The sequence below is a fragment of the Streptopelia decaocto genome, assembly GCF_964273445.1.
Source record: "Streptopelia decaocto genome assembly, chromosome: 8".
NCBI lineage: Eukaryota > Metazoa > Chordata > Aves > Columbiformes > Columbidae > Streptopelia > Streptopelia decaocto.
Window position 1 is genome coordinate 2,356,070 of NC_138662.1, and position 21,550 is coordinate 2,377,619.

The following is a 21,550-nucleotide window of genomic DNA, read 5'->3' on the forward strand; positions in this document are numbered from 1 at the left end:
GGCAAAGGGTTCCAAAGTTTTTTTTTATTATTATTTTTTTTCCTAGGGATACCATTTTGTATCTACATAGAGTTCTCCAAGCACCATCCCGCATAAACATAATTAACAAAACACATCTTCTTTACCAAGCATGTACAGACAGCTGCTAGGTACCAGAGCAATCTTGGCAAGGTACACCATACGCAAAACTTCTACAGGTTCCACCTCCAGTACAATATACAAAGATAAGGAGGAAAAAGAGGACGTATAGCTCACAGCACTTCTGGCTGCCAAGAAGACGGGTTGTATCCTGGCAGCTGCTGAGAACACCCACCGAGGTTATTGGGGATGGCACAACATATGTAAGGATGCGGGGCAGCCCGCGGGCATGCCGGGGAACGCGATCCAGCGGCAGAACACGGTGCCGTGGCAAAACACAACTGAGCTGCAGAGGAATGAAGTGGCTGAGATAAGAAGTTGTTGCGCAGCCGAAGCGTCGAGCAATCAAACTCCAGAACAGCCCTGCTCCTGCCGCCAGAGGAAAATCAAACAGGGTTCTGCTCCTGCTCGCTCGCTCGGAGGCGGCCCAGGCTGCGGGGCGGGTTCGAGCACAGAAATGAGAGTTTCAGGTGGGTGCTGCGATACAGCCTCGTGGCGCGGCTCCGGCAGAGCTCGGCTGGGCAAGGGGATCCGCGAGAGGCAACAACGGCGGCTCCACCGCAGCCACCTGCGCAAACAAGGCCAGATCACACCGCGATAAGAACACTCAGGGAGTTTCTCTGCTCTGCAGCCTGAAATGCCTCCTCACAGAATCACAGAACATTAGGGGCTGGAAGCGACCTCAGAAGATCATCCAGTCCAATCCCCCAGCTGGAGCAGGAACACCTCGGCGTTCTCCAGTTATCAGAAAACACCAAAACATAGCTCCTCTGCCTGCAAAAGGGTCTGGGCACGTGTCGTGGCAATGCCATCTCCATGGTGGGGGAGCGTTCAGCCTCCTTGCACCCCACCAGCCCTGCAAAGTGGCGATTAGAGCAGGAACACAAATTCAGAGTTTTTAGCTGCTGGTTCTGACCACGGGAAGCAGAGAGGAGGATGTTTGCTGCTCTCCCACAGGCAACAGGCTGGGTCAGTCCGTCAAGTGACTGACAGAATCTCTCAAACCACTTTTACTATGTTCAAGCTCTTTAAGACAATAAAAGTGTCCTAAATTATAAACAAGTTAAGTAACTAGAGACAGTTGTGTAGGCTGGATACAGCGGTAATTACTAAATGTGATGGTTCAGCTGCAGGAGGGCCCTGTATGCTGTCCCTTATGAGGAAAGGCTGAGGGAGCTGGGGCTCTGGAGCTGGAGGAGACCGAGGGGTGGCCTCATTAATGTTTACAGAAATATAAAGGGGGAGTGTCAGAAGGATGGAGCCAGGCTCTTCTCGGTGACAACCAGTGATAGGACAAGGGGTAATGGGTTCAAATTGGAACACAAAAGGTTCCACTTCAATTTGAGAAGAAACTTGTTCCTGGCGAGGGTGGCAGAGCCTGGCCCAGGCTGCCCAGGGGGGTTGTGGAGTCTCCTTCTGTGCAGACATTCCAACCCGCCTGGACACCTTCCTGTGTAACCTCATCTGGGTGTTCCTGCTCCATGGGGGGATTGCACTGGATGAGCTTTCCAGGGCCCTTCAACCCCTGACATTATGGGATTCTGTGATTCTGTGTATATGTGCACACAGTGTACATGAGCACACACGGTATATGTGAGCACACATGTGCATGCTTGGGGCAGGAGGACTATTAAAATACACTCTGACCCTCTCTGTTGATAAAGGGGGGTTTGGAACCACTTCTGAATCCCAGGCACACAGAGACACGTGACCACACGCGTCAGGATTGCAAACCACAGATCTACTTGCTTTTAGAAAAATGCACCAACAAACCCCACACTGAGACTGCAACCACACAGGGAAAAGCCAAACTAGCTAAGATAGGGAAACAACCCTTTTTTTTATAGCCATCATAAATGTTTTGTCAAAATAAGATTCTGCCAGAAACCTTAGTGGATATTCTCAATATTTTCATCCTGTTGCAGCCGCCAGTTTGTGGATGGGCCCCAGCTCCCTCCAAACCAAAGTACAGGGTGAGAGAAGCTCTGCAACCAAAGCCAGAGAAACTCTCGTTTTTGTGAGTTCAGCCTCAGAACAGGTTGGTAAACAGGACATAAGTTCTGAATCATGTAAAAGCAACTGCAGATTTGGCTGTTGGTTTTTTTTAGGGTTTTTTTTTGCTTGTTTGTTTGTTTTTTAAATTAAATAGCTACTTGAAAATACATAAAACTACTTGGTCTCCCTGGGCAGACAGCATGGATAACTGAGGAGTAGGTTTGTAGACAGGAAAAATCATCACAACAACCCAGTCCTCAGAGTCAAATACGTACAGGCAGCAAAATACCAGATTAAGCAGCCGAAAATTTAAACAAACCCCAGCAGATTAAAGGCAGCGTAAGAGAATGGCGAGGATTCCTCTACACATAAAGCTGCATCAACTGCTTATGCCACTGGATTCAGTTTGTTAAGCTTAGTAAAGGTATGGATTAGGCTCTACACTAGGGCTTGAAAAGTCTATATTTAGCTAAACTAAGGAGATGAGACCCTTGGGTGCTGCATGGATTGCTATGGGAGGAGGTACAGAAAGCTGCTGCGCTGGGCAAAGGCTTCAGTGTGGTGGGAGCTATTGTTCTGAGAGCAAGTAAAAATATTTAACTAGAACAAAATGGAAAAGTAAAAATATCTGACCTCAAACTCAAATGGTCCTCTAAAAGATGCAGTCAGCTTTTCCAGCTACAACATGGCTTTTGAAATAAGGTTTGGCCACTTACAGCTACTCGTAAGCAGAAGCTGCTGTCCTCACCCTCTGTGGAACTGCGAGCACAAACTGCCCAAGAGCTCACCCTCCTGAAATGCCTCAGGTCTTTGACCAAGATCTGACCCAGTTCCAGTCTGTGCCCCTTTTCTCAATGCAAACAGTCAGGTATTTCCACCAGCAGAACTGTTTGGGGGTTTCCATGTCAACACAGGCATACCAAACTGAATTTCCATAGTTTGAGACAGCCCGACAGAGACAACAAGAGCACTCCTGCCAGAAGAGGAACGAGCATTTCTTGCCGAGGGTATTGGTTTTACAGGGCAAGGTTTTGGCAGCCGGGGCCATCAGCCCCGCAGCCCTGACCTGCCCTTGGGCTGGTGTCCGGAGCATTTACACCTGTGAGAACCAGAGGCTGGCAGAACGCAGCACAGAGTCCTGAAGCAGTCTCCTGCCTAATTTACAAACATACTTTTTCTCAGGTTGGTTAATTAACAATAGAACAGAATCAAAGCATTTCTCCAGCTGAAGAAAATCAAGTCATCTATAGCAGCTGAACAGTGCTGTCCTTCCCCTCACCCCCCCAAATTCAAGCACAAACGGTGCTTTGTGTTTTGCTTCTACTATTTTTTTCATGAGAACGCTTCACTTCGGTCCCTCCGGTTGCTTTTTTCAGCCCCATTTGCCTGAGAGAAACACAAACACACAAAAAAGGCTGGAGCCAAGCGCTGGACCCCCCGCACGGATGAAAGGGGCTGAGCGGATCACAGGCCGCGCCGGGGAACAGCCCAGCGACCGTCCCGCGTTCAGCTGTCAATACAAGCCCGGGATGCGCTGCCATCGGTGCAGAAGAACTGGAAAAAGGTCTCAGTAGCACTGTTGTGTGATTATTGAGATCCGCCACTGAGATAAAACCGGACAGAAGAGGCTGAGCAGAGGAACCGACAGGCAGGGTGGGCAGGGAGCAGCGGGCCAGGGAGCAGGAGGTTGAGCTGGAAGCAGCCTCAACAACACCAGGAGCAGATCTATGTGCTTCATTTGTACCAGCACCCCAAGAATCCATTTCACAAAACCCACAGACACCCCACAACAGTCTGCTGACATCCCAGCAAGATCCCGCTCCGCTGTGAGAACTCATAAGTCAAGTGGTGCAGCGTTTAGGTCTGTGCAAGAGATGGTTAAACACCTCCTGTTCCACAGCAAGGACACCGGCAATTTCGTGTTTGGAGGTGTGCACAGGTATAAAGCAGATGTCCTCCGAGCAGGTACTCAGGGATGTCCCTCACTGTCTGTGAATTCTCTCCAGCTGCTGCTTTTTAAGTATGTGATAAGACGTTTGGCAGGACCAAACAGGTTCACCTTGAGGAAAGCATCAGGTTCACAAAGCAAAAGGAGAAAACTTTCACTTGGTGAAGAATAACGAAACAAGGAAAGAAAACTCTCCCCAGATGTCCTGCAAGGCCTCACACTCACTGTTCCCTCGGTGTTAATGCATGAGAGGCTGCAGCCGCCACAGGCCAGCTGGGAACCAGGGATGCAGCTGCTGCAGGGGCGAGGATGCAGGATGCTGGGGATGCAGGACACCGGGGATGCAGGACACTGGGGATGCAGGATGCCAGGGATGCAGGACGCTGGGGATGGAGGACACTGGGGATGCAGGATGTCAGGGATGCAGGATGCTGGGAATGCAGGACGCCGGGAATGCAGGATGCTGGGGATGCGGGACACCGGGGATGCAGGATGCCAGGGATGCAGGATGCCAGGGATGCAGGATGCCGGGGATGCAGGACACTGGGGATGCAGGATGCCAGGGATGCAGGACACCGGGGATGCAGGACACCAAGGACGCAGGACACCAAGGACGCAGGACGCTGGCAATGCAGGACACCAGAGCACTCACCACTCCACCATCATGCTCAACCTCTGGAAAACTTATTCCACCTTTTTGCCCAAAAGCAGTCACGATGGTGTAAGAGATTAATTCTTGTGCATGCAAGAATATCTCGTTGGAATGATTTGAAACAACTTAATGGTTGATTTTTAAATGGTTATTTAGGTGATTCAACTCAGGTTGAGGCAGTGTAAGACTGATTTGATAATGAGATGAAAGTGAAACATTATTACTGATGCATTTGAATTTTACCAAAACTGTTACAGGCAAAAATTTTTTTAAAAGCAAAGCCTTCGATATTCCAGCTGATTAAGCTGATATATCACACCTTTTATGGCGAGTTAAATGAAAATTAGCACAAACAGAAGCATTTGCTGTCAGAGGCTACAAATTACATTTTTATTAGAAACTCTGCCCTTTACCACTTTAAAACTAAACTGCTTCTGTGCTCACAATGAAGAGATGTTCAGATTTCTGTATGCTGACAAATTCAATGACAATTTTGGTATGGAGGCAACAATAATCAAAGGTATGTACATCTCAACTGTTTTTATAGTTTGAATGTTTACGAGGACCTTAATTTGTCGTCTTCAGTGAGATGACATTTTAAGCAATTTTAGGACAAAAGTTAATCCACGTAGTATCAATTGTATTAAAACCGTGTGATCTCCATTATCAACCCAAAGACAAGTAAGGAAAAATATCCCCCCCAAAAAAGAAAAAGGCAACTGGTTGGGAAAGAAAATCAAATATATTAATACATAAATAAAGCAGGAGGAAAAATAAAAATCTTAACTTCTGAAAACAATCCGAAGCCACATGTTTCCCTGTTCCTGAGCAGCACGGTTCAAAGGCAGCATGGAGCACCCTGCCTGCACTCCCACCGCGCCCCCGAAATACAGCTCCCAGTTTCTGGAGCAAGGAAGAGCCCACCTTTCCCTACCCTGTTATCTACAGAGAAGGTCAGCACGGTTACACCTTTTCGCAGACGAGGAATTTGTGGCGAGCGGGTTGGAGGGGTTTGCTCAGGTCACCAGCACAGCCCAACACGTGGCACCAGTCTTGAGGTCCCTGCCCAGCACAGCAGTTCCTGCCGTATCCACGGCCAAACGCATCGCTCAGAATTTGTAACTAGAAAATACATCACTGCACTGCTTGTTCTATTCTGTGTATTTACCGTTTTCAGCATTTACGACTGGAGGCTGCTGGAGGCTTGAGGAATTTTAACACTGGTAAAAAATAACACTTTAACTCTTATTTCACACAATCAAATCTCTGCTTCTGCTTCTCTCCCCGAATCAGCCCAAATCGGAAAGGAGGTTGTAGCATGGAGGGTGTTGGGCTCTGCTCCCCAGGAACAAGCGCCAGGAGCAGAGGAAACGGATGTGGGGAACAATTTCTTCCCCAAAGGGCTGTGGGGCATTGGAACAGGCTGCCCAGGGCAGTGCTGGAGTCACCATCCCTGCAGGGTTGGACAGACGGACATGAGGTTCTCAGGACATGGGGCAGTGCCAAGGGTGGGGTAACTGTTGAACGTGATCTTGAGGGTCTCTTCCAACCAAAACAATTCTATGAAATCCAAGCAACTTCTATTACCAGGCACAAATCTGGGATACCAACACTGCACGCAGTCTGGGGAAGCGGTGATGGATTTTGCAGCCCTTCCTCCTCTCCCAGGGCACACGGCTGTGTGGACGGGCCCGTCCCAGCTGCTGCTATCGCAAGCGGCCGCTCGACCCCAGTGCTTCAGGATTAAGCATCAAAGCCCTGCATGGGGCAGCCATCACACTGCGCAAGAGATATTCATGGCATTTTTATACACAATTAAGGTCATAACTAGTAATTAACTTGAGCTTATCCCCATCCCTTAACAACTGGTATGATTTCTTGATGTGTCATTTATCATGCATTGCACAATAATGCTCTTCCTGAACAACAAGGTGTTGTTTGTAAGGACAATACCCATCCACTTTCAGAAGCCTCCACCACCTGAAAAAAACTGTAAGTACTGCAGGAAAATCAGGACTTCCCAGCAGGAGAGACTCACGCTTCAGACTTTGATGCCGAGCTGATGTTAAGCGACAGCAGTTTCTTGTTTCCACGTCACAGCACCCAGAAACGCAACCGCCAACACTGTGGACACAAGCGATATCAAGAAAAGACAAAAAAGGGAAAGAAAGCAGGTGTTCCAAGAGCAGCGAAACAAGCTGTTCCTTGGATTGGGTCTCGTGCTGTTTTTCTGGTGGCAGTTGCAGGATGAACTCTGACCGGGGCTCTTCCACCTGCGCTCGCCAGTGTCTAAGGAGCAGACAAGCCCTTTCCTAAGCAGAGGGATTAGCCATGTATTTTCACAAAACACACAGGAATCTTTGAGACCTCAAGCCTGCTGTCAGACGCGATTAACGCTAAACAGCGAGTTCAAAAGTCATTTGGGAAAGCAGAATGACGCGTGTCTGTGTCGCTTCAGGAGAGGACCCAAGAACAAACAACAGCCGGAGAAAATCCACATGTGCTGGTATGGGCTCATGTGCAAGTGTCCAACATGCTGGACTTGTTGAATTAGGGCCTAAATGAGTGCTAACCTTGGCTATAATGGATAGCTGGTATTTCATGTCACCTTATGCTCACCCTCGGCGCAATAGCAACACAAATGCAGAGGGAAAGGCATCCCCTTCCCCTCAGCAGCACGACAGCTTCAGCAACACACAAACAGAAGGGCGAGGAAAATCTGCGCTATTCATCAGCTTATAATGACCATCCTCAACCTCAATTAATTACGCAACTCTGCGACTGCACTTCTCCACCTGTAAGGCAGCAATGCAAACACCCCACAGCCTCCGAGGGGGCTGTAGGATCATTATCAAACATTTGCTCGGTGCTTTCAAGGCGACAATCCCTGTGCAAGTACTGGGTTGTGCTGCCTACATGCAAAGCTTTTGCTTTAGAGGTTTGTCTCTGCTGCATGTAAATTCTCCTGTGGGAATCCAGTACGACATGTTTTCCTTGTGGCACCAGCCTTTCCCGGGCTTCACAGCTCCACGCATTTTCATGGGTACCATTTTAAACTAAAATTTACATTCGAGTTGCCACAATTCTGGGCTTAACGCTGGGACTTTTTCAGAGCAAATGTAGCGTGTATTTGAAACATGAAGAATTAGCCTCTTCTGGCTGAGAAAAATCTCGAAGGGGCTTCTTTTCTGTTCTAAACAATTTTGACCCTGTTCCTGCAATCTGAAGAGGAGAAGGTGCAGGCACTGTAACCAGCAGAGACAGACCCTTGGGATTTCATACCAAGGGATGCTAAAAGCCCACATCCCAACTCCGATGAGGAAAGGGCATGAATGGGACCACTGCTGGAATCAGGGAGGATGGCAAGTGATGCTCTCCTTAATCTTCACATCTGCGTCTCCTTTGATGGGAAAAGCCTGTTGTCTCAGGGGCACAGGGTGAGACACATCAGCATTTCTACCTTCTTTGTTATTTGGGAATTCCTTGGGGCATGAGGATGTTGTCCACTCTTTTTGATGTTTGCAACTGTACTGGAATTAACCGCTTGTTTATAAAGTAGTTGCCTTTTGCTTCTAGAAAGAGGAACGGGGTAAATTGGTTTGTTACAGGCTGGTTGAGAAATGCCACCGGGATGGAGTTACACCAAGGAGCTGCTCTCTGCTCCTTCATCCCTGCGCTTCACCCAGTTGTACAAGTTTTGCTGTCTCGGATAAACTTTGCAATTTGGTTGACTGAACCACATTTTGCAATTATTTTTCCAAACTTGTTTGCAGTTGTGGTACGCAGCAGAGAATTAGCCCTTTGGGAGAAAGCATGAATTACTTGACCTCTATAAAACTATTTGTAAAAGTTAGTGAAAGCAGGACCTCCCTGAAAAACAAATATTACAGCCAACTAAGGCAGCTACAGAATAGGTTTTTAATTGCAAATAGCTGAGGGACTTCACTGATGTTACTGGGCAGTGCAGGTGTTTGATGAAGAGATGATAACCTGCCCTATTTCTGGTGTGAACACCCTATCTCTGCAGTATATAGCCGTTCGAATGTATGGTCCACCTACATTATAATCACAGAGCCACACTGGCAAAGGGCTCAATACGAATGTCAAACCTCAATGACGGGGAATGATCGGCTGCTTGGGACAGGAGCTTGCTGCTCTTGCTGAAAGGGACAACCCGCACCGAGCCCTCCAAAAATCACAGGCAGAGCTTTAAAAACACAGACTGAACATGTTTCAGAGGGTACAGCCCAAACTGCAAGGAAAGCTAAAATAAAAGTAAGCATAGAAACAAAATGCAGACGTTGAGAACCTAAACTACGTTCAGAGAATTACAGATTTTATGTAATCAACAATATCCAGATTGTTCGAGCCTGAGTCATAACACAAGTTTAAAAACACCAGAAACAAATCATTTTTAGCAACTGAGGCTATTATTGTAGGATCTATTTCCCTAAGGCATAATAGTTTTGTCTCTATTACACTGAACACTATTAATGATAATCCGTCCTCAGCTGCTATTTTTGTGAGCAAGTCAGTTGTGGAAAAAGACATCCTGTTTTTTGAAGGTGTTATAGCTGAACTCCCCAGTGATCTCTGTAATCTCAACACATCACAAAGGAAATAAAGTTTAGATCACTCTGCAAAGAGTTACTACTTTTATTTGCTTGCATTGCTTTTATTCACAGGCATAAAATGCTATACTCCAGCGGCTTAGATGCATCGAGCCCATTTTCACCCTCTAGCTACATTCAAAATACCACAAGGAAGACTCTTCTAAATTGATGGTCAAAAGATGAGTCCTTAAAACTCATTGCAGACAGAGCGCGAGCGGCTCCGTGAGCCACCCCAGCCCGACTCCCCAGCCCTCGCTCCCCACCCCAGGCGGGCTCAGCAGAGCCAAGTTCCTTACACAGCAGCACAGCTTTGGCTGTATTTTTCTTTCCTTCGAGCGTGCAGTTGTATTTCAACTCTGAGCCAGGTTCTGGATGCTGTTCTAGTCTTTCTGGGCTGCTCTTGAGGCGCAAAGGATTGAAAAATTGCCCCAATTGCTCAGCTGGGAATTCCTCCAGCATAGGGTGTCACAGAACCAGCCTGCATTACCTGATTTTATATCAGGTAACAAAAGTGCTCCATAATACACCAAACACAAGATAATTTAATTTTCCTTTCTTAAACACTCAGAGTTCTCCCAATTGCAGTCTTGCAGAGAATCATGATCTTCACATATTTAACATACAGGAAGAGGACTGGAGTCCCAGTGAGCTCTTACAAAAACATCCCTTTATCTCTTTTAGTATCATGTTTAGATAATGTAATTATTTAAAACTGGTTTTCCAACCTTTGCTGGTCTGTGGAGTCCTATAGGTTTTCCTGAGTCCTCTGTAGAGCAAATTTAAGTCTACTGACATCAGACTTATTTTTCTTAGATCAAAAGTCTGTTAAAAATGCACAGTGATTTCAGGGGGTCCCCAGAAAATGCCCAATTAGAAGACTCTGTGTTTCTGACACCCGGAGAACCTCAAAAAGAGGTCTAGGCTTTGGTCAGCCAATCTTATAAGAAAGCAGGAGGAACTCAAAAGCTGTTCTAATTTAGAAGTGCCATTGGTGACCCCAACCACATGGCACGTTCGTTATGCCACAAACAGCCGCACAGAGTTATCGGTGCCCAAACCCAACCACAGCAATACAGCCTCTACTCAATCTGGATACTCACAGCGGTGCTAACAGGACCCAGTGACAGCTGTAGAATAAAATATACCTGTCCAAACGAATACTTAGTAGTTTTCAACAACCTGCCCCATTTACTTGACAACAACTTGGAGGTATCACAACTTCCCATGGCAATACCATTTTCTCCCCTAACAAACTACCTGGATTTGAAGTTAATAAATCTGCTGTGTTAGTTTTAGTGCAAAGTGTTTTCCTGCTGCACCCAAGACTGTTTCTTTACTGCAGCAGCTGTCTGGGATTTGAACACAAGTCAATGTGCAGTCCACACCTTCCTTCTGGCCTCACTATTACTCCTTTGCATGCCAAATTCCTCCTTGTTGCAAGAGCCAGCCAATATCGCTGTTCTCACCCAGTTATGAAGAAAGTCTCCAGGAAGAGCTGAGAGAATTATTTGGGTTGGAAGACACCATAAACCATGTCCCTGAGAACATCACCTCCACGTCTGTCCAACCCTCCAGGGCTGGTGACTCCAGCACTGCCCTGGGCAGCCTGTTCCAATGCCCCACAGCCCTTTGGGGAAGAAATTGTTCCCCACATCCAACCTCAACCTCCCCTGGTGCAACTTGAGGCCGTTTCCTCTGCTCCTGGCGCTTGTTCCTGGGGAGCAGAGCCCGACCCCCCTGGCTCCAAGCTCCTTTCAGGCAGTTCAGAGATCAGAAGGTCTCCCCTCAGCTCCTGTTCTCCAGCTGAACCCCCCAGGTCCCTCAGCCGCTCCCATCACACTTGTGCTCCAGCCCCTCACCAGCTTCATTGCCATTCTTCATGTGTCCCCTGACTAGTGAGTCTATATGGAACTGAATTTACATTCTCCTGTCAGTACTAACACACAAGTCCTATGTGCTCCCAATTCATCACCTCTGACCTCTCTTTCACCTAGATTTTCTAATAATAAACCAACCATATATTGGTTTAAAATAAGATCTTGCTAGTCATCTGCCTCATTTTTGGCAACAAAGTTTCTGTTTGGGACTAGTACTTTTCAGCTGTATGTTGTATACTTCATAATCCAGTATTTATGTTGGAGCCCATCCGTGCAGCAAAGGCATTCTGAACTTGTAAACTAGAGGTTTTCACAGGACCACAGAATGTCAGGGATGGGAAGGGACCTGGAAAGCTCATCCAGTGCAATCCCCCCATGGAGCAGGAACACCCAGATGAGGTTACACAGGAAGGTGTCCAGGCGGGTTGGAATGTCTGCACAGAAGGAGACTCCACAACCCCCCTGGGCAGCCTGGGCCAGGCTCTGCCACCCTCACCAGGAACAAGTTTCTTCTCAGATTTAAGTGGAACCTCCTGTGTTCCAGTTTAAATCCATTGCCCCTTGTCCTATCACTGGTTGTCACCAGAAGAGCCTGGCTCCATCCTCCTGACACTCCCCCTTTCCATATTGATCCCCAGGAATGAGTCACCCCTCAGTCTTCTTGCTGAAGCTGAATCTAAGCCTAGACCTGGGAGTCATGTGCAATCATAATATACACACACAGAGATGTTATGAGCTGCAGCATGTCTCCGTGCTGCTGTGAAGATACCTGGAGGTCTGCTTGACCTCTGCCATGGACACGGGCTTTCAAGACAAGAGCTTCAACTATTTCTTCTCTGCAGAGGCTGGAATCAAACAGCTCTCTGGGGTCTGTTCACAGGGTGCCCCGTAGCTTGTTCCTGCGCTAGAAGAACACATCTCTGTTACCCAACACGCTACCCCGGCTCACACAGTCCCCATGGCACTGGGGAGCGCAGCGTCCAGGGCAAACCCTGCCCCAGCGCTGCCCCAAATAACCTCCTGAAAGCAAGTACCATTTATTTAGAATAATCCTCCCTCCAAAGTGATGTACGCCTGTGTTTCCCCTCCTTAGCTGTTCCTACCCCAGTGTAGTCTCCAAGAAGGTTTCTAGCTGTGTAACTTGAAAGCCATCGCCGTTCTACTCTTCAGAAGGTGTCACAAGGGGTTTAAAGTTCTTGTGATCTCTAAGCCCTGGGATGGCAAAACATGGCCTGAGAGAAGGATCCTTTGGGCAAACAACCCGCCTCTTATTTCTCAAGGGTGCACTGGGGTGTGCCAAGGTGTCCTGGGTTACTCTTCCACAGCCTTCTCTGAGGGAAAATTAGTACAGCTGTTGAAAAATTCTGATAACCCAATAACTTCTCTCTTATCCATACAATTATTAAAAGTAATTATTAATAAATCAATGCAATAAATCTGTCACACTTCGGTCAAACCAACCGGGATACATTTAACTTTGAACATTGAACATGTTCAGCGTAACTGTTCAAAATCCACCTGTCTTTAAAGTTGTTCTGGAAAGTCAGGAGCTCAAAGACCCACTAGGTATGCACTGAAAAGGTCAAGCTCAGCTTTTGCGGCCCTGACAAGAACGGAGGATACGACTCCGTTGCAAGTGGGCCTCAACCCAACCCAGGACCATGAGTTGGGCTCTAGGCTGAGGTGAAGCCTGTAGTACTTACTACTGACATTGGTACTTAAATGAACCAACCTGAAACTACTGCTGGTGAGCTTATGTACCCTCCAGCCGGGCTGTAGGGCAGATGGACTGAAGACACTCCTGAGAGTGCATGGCCAGCAAAGCTTGTACTCTTGGAGGCACAGATGAGGTTCTAGATTTCCATTTCATTCCTCGTAGTACCCAAGAACCCCGGTATTTCATCAGGAAAATAACAGTTTTTTAAAGATGGATGCTCGCTAAATTGCAGGCAGCAATATAAACACTGTGGACGCCCTTCCAGAGAAACAATATTTGTCATGAGCAGCACGGAAAGCTCCATGCCCTGTCACAGGTGTCTCCATGCTCATTTCAACATGCTACAGCTCACTAATTACTGCTTTAATTTTCAAGGTATTCCCTTAAAGAAGGTAAGAAATTCACCGAGGAAATGGTGGTGTGCATGCCAATAAATCCTTTCTCTCCACAACGCCTGGCGACCCCAAAGGGCCAACTCAGTTTGGACTCAGGTAATACCTTTAATGCCACTGGCTTTGACACAAGGAACAGGTGATCAGAAACCGAGTCCCGGCCCTGGTTGTCACCCCTGCCACTCGACACCTGAGCAGCTCATTTGCCCTCCATGAGAAGGTAAGAGGCACAGACACAATTCTGCTTTTCTAAAGCAACAATAAATAGGTCGTACCACAAGCAGAGATGTAATCTCGCTCTCGCTCTCGCTTGAAGCAAAACGTGTAAATTTACAAAATGAAACCAGCACCAAAGAGACAGGAAGCCCATGTAGAAGACAAAATATTAACACAGATAAACTGTGAAGCATCCTTACTGCACATTTCCTGGCTCAATAATGTAAAGAGCGATTCATATGAAGAATCTGAGATGTGCACTTCCTATTGTGCATCCACTTCTAGAGGGTGACACCAGTGTCTTGGTACCCTAGAAACAATACATTTCCAGTTACCTATAAGGTGTTAAGTTAAAATGCCTTGCAAAATATAAATTCACACAACATTTTTAATCATCTGAGCCAATTTCTGCTCTTAGAGTCCACCCTCTTCTATGCATGTGGGAGCTGAAGTTGGCTCTGCTTCTGGCTTATTAATAGAAAGAAACCTAAATCTGAAAAATAACATTAAAAAGGGAAAAACACGGGTATTGAGACAAGGTAAAAGCATGCCAGCAATCCTAAGGCTGTTTTTCAAATATGCACAGATCTACCCCGCATCTTCTCATGAGTGGATGTTTTATTGTGTGTCAAATACCTTCTTCCTGGGTTTCGGAGGAAGTTGTATCTTACAGTCCCTTTTGTCACAGTCATATTCAAACCAACTTTGCCCTTCAGTTTAGCTTTTGATTAAATTGTATCATTTTGTTTTCTTTTAAGTTCACTACAAGGCACTTTAGTGTTCAGAATAAAACTCTATAAACCTGGATCCTCTAATATCGATAGCAGAACTTGTCAAATGTATCACATCTCCTCTCAGAATTTAAAATTTAAAAAACCCCCACATCTGTATCTATCCACCACTGGAGACACAGACATGTCCACACAGGTACGAACCTACACAGACAGACACAAAAAACATTTGAAAGCAACCGCAGTCCCGACCTTAAATAGACTCCAAGAAGTCCAACAGAGAATTACTACCTCTTTGTTAAAATAATGAACCCTTTGGTCTCTTTGACTCGTAGATAACTGTCTTTGCCATCACCTGAGTTCCTGGAACGCCACAGAACCACAGTTCAGGATGACAAAGGCTTTTAAGGAGTGAGTGGACCCTCCAGCTTCCATGTGTGTTGAAATCAATGCCTATGGAGAAACTCTGACAGCTCATGTTTCTTAAAATCAAACACTTCTGATACCAGCACTTAATTAAATTATAAAAGTAGAGATGTGTGTCACCAACACTTCTCCAGATCCACCAAGAAAACTACGATGTCTTCCTTCAGTCCTTACTTTTGGGCCTTGATGAACTACCGTGGTCATTTCTGGAGGGGATTAGAGGTCTGGTCTTGATCCAGACACTGAGACCAAAATGAAGCCAAGGGTCCACCTGCAAGACTGGAACGTTAGATTGAAGTTCCTCAGAGCCAGTTGTGCTTTGGCAAGGGTGATGGCCAAGGGCAGGTCCCTGCTGGGCACCCGTCCTCTCCAAACCGCGTCTGCCAAGGGCCCCTGAGCCAATTACAGAAATGTACAGCTGGTGATTTTGCCCTTTGCCTTGTTACAAATAATACGATTACGTTTTCTTCATAGATCTTTTGATTTTTTTCCTTTGGGAGACATGTGGGTTTTAATGGCATTAATTCCTATTTGCCAACCTTGTCCATATAAATGAGGATGTTCATTAAATTAATGTTAAGCGATGAGCACTATAATTAGGACACATTTAAAATGCAGCACATCTAAATCAAAGACTATCCAAGATGTTATCTTTTTTTATTAAAATATAATTCGAATGAGGCTTACTGTTAGTTTAAAATGAATGATATTTTCCAACAACCTCTTCTCACTAGGGCCAAGGAAATACACCACGGACTGCCTCTTTCCAGTTGACATTTTTCCATATGCTCTGGGGTATGACATCTTTCATTAGCTATTAGATTAATATTGAGCTTACTGTGTAATTTTTTGTGACTGATAGCAGGAAAGAAAGGAAAACAAAGAAACGTGAAATATTGGGCTTGCATACAACGAATGTAGTTGTGATTTTGGGAAGCAAAAGATAACATCACACTTCTAATACAAAGTTCCCCAGGTTATCTCACGAGGAAGAGGGGCTCGTTGAGGACACATTAGTCAGATACACCATCCCTGAGGAGGGATCAGCCAACATTGATGTAAATACACCTGAGAACTTGCAACTCAAGCCAAGGGCCAACTCATTCCTAGAGCACCTTTTGTGTTGTCCTGTGGAGACACCTCAGCCCTGCACCAAACCCTCTGTGTTCGCCATTTTAGGCCAGACCATCCGCCGTTGCAGACTAGTGGGGTTTTAGTCTTTGAATGCAAAAGTCACTCAGTGTGGCTCAGAGTCATCCAAAAAATCCACAGCAGGCTTATGGAGCAAGTCCTGCTCTCCCAATTCCTACTGCTGAAAGACAACACTCTTGTTAGAACAGACCAACCACAAATGAATTTAGGTTGAAAAGAAGGTTTCTAAATAAGGGGTTGGGTTAAAAAGTGCCAGATGAGACTATTTTGCCCCTTATTTTATATCAAATCAAAATTCTATTTCATGTCACTGTCATATAATTTAAAATAACTAAAGTCTTAGAGATTGCCCCCGACGTTTAGTCACACAACTCCAGCTGACTGCAATGTCTGTTGTCTGGGTGACACCAAAGGCAACACCTTGAAGAGGTCACCTTTCCCAGAGACAACACGGGGAGAACAGCTTATGCAATTTTTGTACCGCAACATATTCCCATCTATATCCAAAATCCATCATCTTCCCGTGACAATGGGGCCATCAGAGCCTGGTTCTGTTCTCAGCCACACCGGGCTGCCATGTAGGACCACGCTGATGGAAATCGAGAGACTCATCCAAATACAGCTGGGATTAGAGTTGCAGTCTTTCCACAGTCTCCTTCCCCAATCTGAAGTTTGTCAATGAGTTTCTCTGCTTGCCGGTTTCCTTCTTGCCTCGTCTCCCGGCAGCGCCAGGAACCCTGCACCCTCTGCCACAGCAGCACCTGCGCTCGGCGCAGGACGTCTGGGGAGAAAACCTGCTCCTGCGCCAAGGATTCGCTGCTGCAAACGGGGCTCTGCCAAACGCAGCCTGCTCCGTGGAAAATCTGCTCGGCCCTGTGTGATTACAGCTGTTCTGATCCTTGTTCTGCTCCTCTCCTGACGGGATTTCCCACAGGCAGATGAGAAATGAGCCAAGAAGGGAAGGAACCAGAGAAAGAGGCGGTGGTAAAAAGCATGAACAAAACAAAACTCCAGGAAAAAATTGCAAAGCGAGAGCGAATTAAAAACAAAAGGTCAAGAAGTACATTAAACAAATAACACACAAATAACCCTCCTCTCAAAATCATCCTCTTATTTTTCTTTTTATTCCTTGTGTAACACAACTGAAAGAAGTGGCACTGGTCCACAAGAGAATCTTGCCACACACAGCAATAAAACTTGTGGTTTTTTCTAGGCTACCGGGACGTAAGGAAATTGCTGGTAGCCTAGAAGTGCTCATCACGACTGGGGAAGGTGGCAAAACCCAACGGGTGTTCAAAAGCACCGCACTGCAGCCGAGCTGTGCAACACGAGATGCCGACAAGGGGAAGGAAGCTCCGGCTCGAGGGTGCAAGCTGAGAGCTGCAGGTGTGACAAAAGAATTGGTGAGCGCACATGGTTCTTCTTTGTTGCTCTCTTTCTCCCGCCCCTTTCACCAGTCACCTTCTGTTCTCTACAGTTTTGCATTTCATCTTCAACCGATGTGCCAGGTGCTGGCTAATGACCGCAAAACCAGCCGAGACGCCAGCGTCACTCTGCGTGGCAGCACCTGAGGTCCTGGGTTACAAAATGTGCAGATGCAATATTCAAAATCCACAGCTGGGCAGACCCTTTCTGGGCAGTCTGCGGAAGAATTCAAAAGTCAATCGACACGAGTGGGCTGCAGACCTGCCCCTTCCCTTTGCACAGAGGCCCCAGTGATGCCCAGGTCCCCTCCCTGTCACCTCTGTCACCTCTGTCACCACCGCATGCTCCCTCCACACAGGGACACAGGGAGGCCTCTTGTCCCAGCAGTCAAGACAGATGCAATAACCTCAATAACAGCTACATGGCAGGAATCAGTATGGAAAACCTGAAATATCTTTCAAGTAAGAAAAAGTGGCCTGATCCAAACTCCATTAGTAGGAATTTTCCACTAAAACATAATAAATAGGTCAGTATTAGCTAAAGTTTTAGATAACAGGCCCACAGATCAGCAACACAATGAACGCCTAACATGCTCACTCTTCATAAATGTTCTCAGGTGCAACTTTTCCCATCTTTTAAAATGTTACATTAAGAAATACAGTGGAATATAGCATGAAAAGTCCCACACGTACTTCTGCCTCTAATAGTGAAAAAAGGCTGAAGACTCTAGAAATTTGTTCCCTCAGTGAGCTGCTCTTTGTGTTAGAGAAAGAAATGCTAGTGAAACATAACCTTTATTAACCAAACTTGCATTCACAATCACTAAACCAGCTCCTAAAACCACAACACAAGGGTGGGTGTTCTCCATTTAAATTTGTCCCTTCCACTCCTGGTCAAGATTTTAGAGAAGAGGCCACCAAGCACTGCGAGACCTCAGATTAAAGCAGTAAGAAAATAAACTCCCTTGTGTGCTCTGCAGCGTATTTCAGTTTGTTCAGGTGAAAGAGCTGAGCGCTTGTCCACGAGGAATGGAATGGAAATGTTCTCCTGGTCCGGAATCTCTGAAAGCACCAAAGTGTTTTGTCAGCTCTACATATATAAAACCAAGGCATTTTTGCCTTTGTCTCCTGCTCGTGGACCAAGTGGTTCTTGCTGGGAGCGGTGACACATACACTCTGCCAGGAAACATGGGAAGAGGAGAAGAACACTGCAGGAGAGAAAAATGGTCTCGTCTGCAACGAAACGGCCAGGTAGTCTGGAGATCTGCATTCATGTGCGTAAGTCATCTCCATAAAATCACACTAAAATCTTCTATTTTGGTTCTATCTTACAGACTATAGCACTGCTGTGGAGATGGCTTCTTCTAGTCTCAAACAGCACGTAGCACAACGGACTTCAGCCTCAGTTGAAGACCAGATGTAAGACTGTACAAAGTAAATAGTACACATATTTGTAGGGTCTCATAAAGCCCTTCTCACATTTCAGTACAGATTCCTTATTGTGACCTACAATCAGCAGAATTTGCAATACAAGGCTTTAAACTACGTCCTGCTATGGATGTTGAGTTTGAGCAGAAATAACTCAGCTCCTGAGAATGACGGAGCAGGAAGGAGGACGGGAAGTCACTCGAGAAAATACTTTTGAGAGAGTAAATATGCTTGAAGTAGAGCATTTTGCCCTGGAATCTGAAGAGTGTTTCTGTTGCGTATGGAGAGAGATTGGGCCTCTTTCAACAACAGGTCATTTTGTGCAATGGCAAGCACTTCAAGTGACAATTAACCACTTCTGCTTTGTCCCCAGGAAAGCAGCAGCTTCCCACTCTTTCACAAAGTACTTAACTTCCGTGGTTGCCACCAGTTCACTGGTACTGGACTAGCCTGATGTTCAGCCTTCCAGGCTCGATGCCTTCAAACCTGTCATCCTCACAGGATACTCCTAATAAAGCTTCTTGCCAGCAGGATTACTCCTCACACTAAGTCTCTTGATGGCTGAGATGTAAAACCGAATGGGGGAAATACTGAAGTTTTCCCACTGAAGTGCCTGGATCTGAAGTCTCTGTGGCTTCAGTGGCGAGAAATCTAAAAAGTGGATTCACACATAAAATTGTCCCTCAAGCTCCCAGCTCACTACCATGGTACAGGGCAATTCTCCTGCACATCCTCTGTCTATCGCCACACACAGCCCAAAAGTTCTGTATGAAATTAGGTGCTGGGTTGACCAAAACAAGTCATTATTTTTCAGCTGCAAATAATCAAGTGACGAAGTGTGTTCTCTAATAGAGCCTGAGAGGCCAGTGCAGCAGTACACCAAAAATACTAGCAATGTGCTCATTTTCACATACACATTGAAAACCACAGGCTAAATTCTGCCCAGTACAGAAGGATGTAGGAAAGGGAATTGTCCTGAGGGAAAAACACATCCTTGCTTTATCATACGATATAAAATTCTGTGACATTAGTGACTCAGCACTTCTTCCTCACTCAACGTGCCACCTCTGCTATTGACCATTGCTCCATACAAAGCTCCATGACGCAGCCCAAATGAAAGCTCATGTCAAAACAGACAGTGAACTATTTCAGTACCACCTTTTAAAACACATTCCTTATTTCTTGCACACTACATTTTTAAGAATTAACTTCTAAAAATAAGCACACACATATCGGAAAATCAACTATTATTTAAAACCTTACAAATCGACTGCAGTCTTGCCATGACCCTGTCATTTCAGTTCTCCTTACAAAAGGAGTGTTACTACAAACACTACTGCAACAGTGTCCTGTCCCCACAGTAGAAATAGCCATACAATATAGAATTATAGACTCGGTTTGGCTAGAAAAGACCTTTAAAATCATTGAGTCCAACTGTTAACCCATCCCTGGCACTGCCCCATGTCCTGAGAACCTCATCTCCATGTCTGTCCAACCCTCCAGGATGGTGACTCCAGCACTGCCCTGGGCAGCCTGTTCCAATGCCCCACAGCCCTTTGGGGAAGAAATTGTTCCCCACATCCAACCTCAACCTCCCCTGGCGCAACTTGAGGCCGTTTCCTCTGCTCCTGGCGCTTGTTCCTGGGGAGCAGAGCCCGACCCCCCCCGGCTCCAAGCTCCTTTCAGGCAGTTCAGAGATCAGAAGGTCTCCCCTCAGCTCCTGTTCTCAGCTGAACCCCCCAGGTCCCTCAGCCGCTCCCATCACACTTGTGCTCCAGCCCCTCACCAGCTCCGTTCCCTTCTCTCAACTCGTTCCAGCACCTCAAGGCCTTTCTTGGCATGAGGAGCCCAAAACTGTACTGCCCACCTATTGTAAACCCACATCTGCAGATCCCTCAGTAATGTGATTATGTAACTTGTCCTCCAAAAGCCATCGCACTTGGAACAACACCGTTCCCTTGCACTGTGACCGAACTGGAGCTAAACCGGCCCACAGCACAGCTCAGTGGGATGGGAACAACAGGGATACAGCACACACTGGTGTTGGAGATGCCTGTTTTGTGGATCGTGGGCTGACCTTCGCTCGGAACGGGCGGGCATGAGATCGGAGAGGGATCTGGGCAACCAGGGTGGCTGGACGGTTTCCATCAGCACTCTGCCACACACCTCACAGAAACTCACTGGCTTGGGTAAACAGCAGGAAAATTTCCAGTTGATCAGCTCTGCCTAGTGATTACAAGACTAATGTGAATTTAAAGGCAAACTCCAGATAGCTGAAAATAAAATTAGACAAACATCCATTAAGGTACTCACCAGTCAAAACACTGAACCATAATGCAGTACTATTTATTTATAAAAACAACGTACCTTGTGCAATCCAAGTGTGTTAGAATTACTGACAAGATCATTATCCACTGCAAAAGCTATTTTGCATTCCTGTCTTTCCAGCAGCAAGGGACCCGTGCTTAAGGTGCTTGGTTCCCTCCCTCCTGTACATGAGCCCCATCAGCCCTGATGTTACTGGTTGAAACAAGTCACTGTGCAGCATGAAGACCACATGGACTTAACAGAAAGTTTAGACAAACAAATCCAACTGTTTGCAGGGAAAAAAAACGCATTCTCTCTCTTCTCTAAACACTTGTTTCCTTTGAATCGCACACGGATCACACCTTCAGCTCCCGTAAACTGGCCCAGCTGCGCTGAAGTCAGCTGTGGCAATCTGCGTCCGTTGAAAAACAAGTCTGTATTTTCTTCCTCCCCACTTGTTTCATCTCCCATCCCCAGTCCCTGCCACACAAACCCCTCCAGCACCGCTGCACGGCCGCCAGAACAGCTGAGCCC

At 46.4% G+C, this 21,550-nt stretch overlaps 1 protein-coding gene across 4 annotated transcripts in view; it reads right to left on the bottom strand.

Annotated features, from left to right (window-relative positions):
• The window catches only part of PHF2 (PHD finger protein 2), an 84,269-nt gene that overhangs the window by 43,812 nt on the left and 18,907 nt on the right, over positions 1-21,550 (bottom strand). The window lies entirely within an intron of this gene.